Source organism: Nematolebias whitei, chromosome 11 (assembly GCF_014905685.2).
Source record: "Nematolebias whitei isolate Nwh7 chromosome 11, NemWhi1, whole genome shotgun sequence".
In the NCBI taxonomy this organism is placed as follows: Eukaryota; Metazoa; Chordata; class Actinopteri; order Cyprinodontiformes; family Rivulidae; genus Nematolebias; species Nematolebias whitei.
Genome location: NC_056508.1, coordinates 42,872,219 through 42,876,281, shown reverse-complemented (window position 1 = coordinate 42,876,281; position 4,063 = coordinate 42,872,219).

Sequence of the window (4,063 nt, the reverse complement as noted above, 5' to 3'; positions counted from 1 at the left end):
GGAGAGAATCCTCCCACCCCCATCAGCTCAGAATTATAAAATTGAATCCCACCGTCTTACTTCCCAGCACCCTCCAGCCCCTTTTTGATAAGGGGAAGACGTGCTGATGAATATGGTGGGGCAGATGTGAACGAGAGGAGAGCAATTAAAATCTTCTCTGCTCTCTTTTTTTCTTTGGACCCAGAGGGAACAAAATGTAAGGCAGAGATTGTTTCTGGCATGGAATAAAAAAAGGCCCATCCTATCTCAATCAGACAAATCTATTTTGAAGAATTACAAAAAAAAAAAAAGACTAAAGAACCACTGTTTTTGTATGAAAAACCCCACCACCATCCATGCCCCCACCCCATCACAATGAGAATCAAGGACATTTAGGTCTGTAGAGGACCACATACATGTGCACATAAGAGCACATGGGAGAATGCTAAAGTTGACCACACAATGGTGCAGTTAAAGAACATGTATCACAAATGCATGGAGTTTTTACATTTAGACTTGTCAGCATGCAACAACAAACAAACAAACAAACAAAAAATGTCACTGCAGAGAGCAAACTCATTCAATGTGAGGCTTAAAGTTGAATGGCCAAAATACATTAGCTGGAGTTACAATGCTGTGAATGGGTAAATCTACACTAGTTAGAATAAACATTCCTGACTGGGATTGTCTTTTTTTTTTTATGTACATAAAACTGCTCAGTTGATAATGTTATGGTTAAACTGACCCCGCACTGGAAGAAGATCACAGGTTAAAACTTGGCTGCAGCCTTTCTGTTCACGTTTTCCTTGTTCATTCATGGGTTTACTTCAGGTACCATAATTTTCACTGTATAAGTTGCAGTTTTTTTGCTTAAATTAGCATGCCTGCGACTTATACAGTGAGGCGATGTATTTACGCATTTTTTTCCCATATTTATTACCCAATTTTTGGCTGAGATCTGACAATTTCACTGACATGGAAAATATTGAACACAACCATTTTCAGCCACTAAAGGGCCCTCGACTAATATGGCAAGTCAAGTGTCTCATTAATAGGTAAAAGTTGCTATTAATGAGACACTTGGTTTGCTATAACAGCCGCCTTTGTCTCACTCCGGAACTCGTGGAGCAAACGTCAAAATCAGCCAGTTGGCAGCCATTCAATTTTTGCCACAGCACCGGCCCACGTTTCTGGGTTGTCAGCGGTGACGTGTAACAAACGCGACATGTAAGAGGTGATGCATAATATATGCAAATATACGGCAAAGCGACATATTTATGGTTTTTTTTCCCACTTTGTTAGACATATTTGGACTGATGTGACTTATACGGTGGTGCAACCTTTACGGCGGCAAGTACGGTACTCTAATTTCCTCCCACAGACCAAAAACATGTTGGATTATTAAACGACTCTAAATTGTCATGAGGTGTGCGTGAGAGTGTTAATGGTTGTTTGTAGCTCTGTGATGGACTGGCAACTTGTCAAAACTGACACAGACAAGAAACTGAAAGTCAAAGTTAAACGGAAAGCTTTGTAGCTTTATACATGCTTATTGTGCTGCATTTAAAAACAGGAAAGAAAATGCAATAAACAGTATTAAAAACTTTACAGTGAAACAAATGAAGTTAAAACACACACATGTGGGCACCTGGACTAAATCTTTGCATGACAGCAGTAGACAAGTATGCCTAATTAATGATTGTTTGGGAGACACAATTAACACATTTGTTAAAAGCACATTTGTCAAAGACAATGCAGACTAATTTTCTGGGGAAGTCTTTTCACTCCTTTACAGCTGTAACTACGTCGGATTTTAGATTGTAAGAGAGATTCAAGCATGTTCATCTGTCCTTTTTTTAATGTAGAAAGGCTACAAAAGTTTACTCCAAACAATTCTCTTGTGTACCAAATAAAATGGGCACCAAGACAAGATTTTACACAATAATAAACACCTTGTGTTGTGATTTACATCAAAACGTAAATTTTTTAAATCAGAAAATTTTCTGATTTCTGATCAGTGTTCTTCTTAAGGGACAGTAATCTGTGATCATCTTCAGACTCTTCAATCAGTGCAATCAGTCAAGACCAGTGCAATCACTGCTCCCAACAAATGGAGCCAAAATGATTGGTTTAGATTGTCTGTGTGCTACTGGGACACATCTCCAAAGATTAGAGAAAAAAAAGAAGAATGATTGGATAAGAAATGAACTACTAAGTGCCATTTGATTTTAATCCAACTGACAGGGTCTTTTTTATTTATTTATTTATTTATTTATTTATTTATTTAAGAAAAGTGATGAGTTACAATATGCAATACTTTATTTTTTTCAAATCTTTATTTTTAATAGAAAAAGGTAAGTAAAACTAAATGAATCACAAGGTGCTCTCCTTTTCACATCAATGGATAAAGTTCAATATCAAAATGAATCTTATAACAATTCAAGTTTCATATATTTCTTCTAATAATTGTTTGTTTCTAATATCATCTTGTTTTTATGCTATTAGTGCTTAGCATATTTTGAATTGATGTTTTTTTAGTTCATATCTTAGATCTTATTACTGTTTTTCTTTTACATTTTATTGTTGGATGTAATTGGGACTCTGTCTACACAATTCCATTCCACCACATGTACCACACATGGTGGAATGACTATAAAGAAACTCTGACTCTTACTCATTTTAAAATACCAAGTTAGAAAAAGGGGCCTGCAGGTACAGTTTCGTCATCCTGCATGGTGGTAGTTCTGCTCTGTAGCCACATCTGAGCACCACTCAGCTGAACCTGAGGATCGTTGTCTTGATGAATAATAGGAGCATAAACGGCTGCAGAGGACATCCAGTGAGCGCTGGAGCATTACCTGCCAATGGTAGTTGTATTTCTAACCATGTACTTGTGATCAAACTAATATTAACCTACCTCATGCTTCTTTGTGCTTTCAGCATTATCTCAGTCGTCTTCCTGTTTCCTGGATTCTCCTCTGGGGACCACAAGCTCTCCTGTGCCTCCTCAGCTGCCTCCATGCCTTCCTACCACTTGCCCGCCTCCTGCCTGGAACCATTATTCGGACGTCTTCCCTCATCACTCTGGAACCATCGGGTCACCCTTCCCCACGACTGACTCCGATCTCTACCATAAGGACAAGAAGCAGAAACATTATCACCCCTGCTCATATATCATTATCCACCTCCTTACTCTTCAGGGTTCCAGCTCCTTCCTTTGTACATTTGAGGCCATGACACCCCTCACCTTGTAACTAAATACTGTAAACCTTATTTGAGTCTTGCAGTCTGCTCGCTTCAGTCCTTGATATAGCCACAGTGGTACAATGGTATTTTTTAGCAGTAGTGGGACGCATCATGGATAATGATGAGTCCAAATACGGAGAGGAGGTGGAACACCTGGTGCAATGGTGAGAGACAGTAATCTCTGCATCAATGTGAAAAAGACCAAGGAGATAGTGGTGGATTTCAGAAGGGATAAGGATCCTCTTCATCCCCTACACATCGGATGAGCAGCTGTGGAGGTGGTCTCCTGCATATATCCAGTGACCTCACCTGGACAGCCAACACTTCCTGTCTGGTCAAGAAGGCCCACCAGTGTCTCTACTTCCTCAGGAAGCTGCATAAGGCTGGACTAGGGGGCTCTGTCCTGAGGAGCTTCTATCACTGTGTGGTGGAGAGCATTCTCTGCACCTGCATCACCGTGTGGCATGGCAGCTGCACTGCTGCTGAGAGGATGGCTCTGCAGAGGGTGGTTATGGCTGCACAGAAGACTGTGGGGAGCAGCCTTCCCACCACCTCAGACCTCTACATGTCACAATGCAGGGGGAGGGCGCTCCGCATCATGAAGGACTCCACTCATCCTGCACACAGTCTGTTCCAGCCCCTCCCCTCAAGCAGGCGGCTGAGGAGCATTCAAACCAAGACCCCTGCAGCTGTCAGACTGCTGAACTTGAGCTGCACTTAATTCAGCTTCATCTTACATTTTTTATTTATTTATTACATATACACATATATACACACACATATATATATACACATATATATATACATATATATACATATATATATATATATATATATA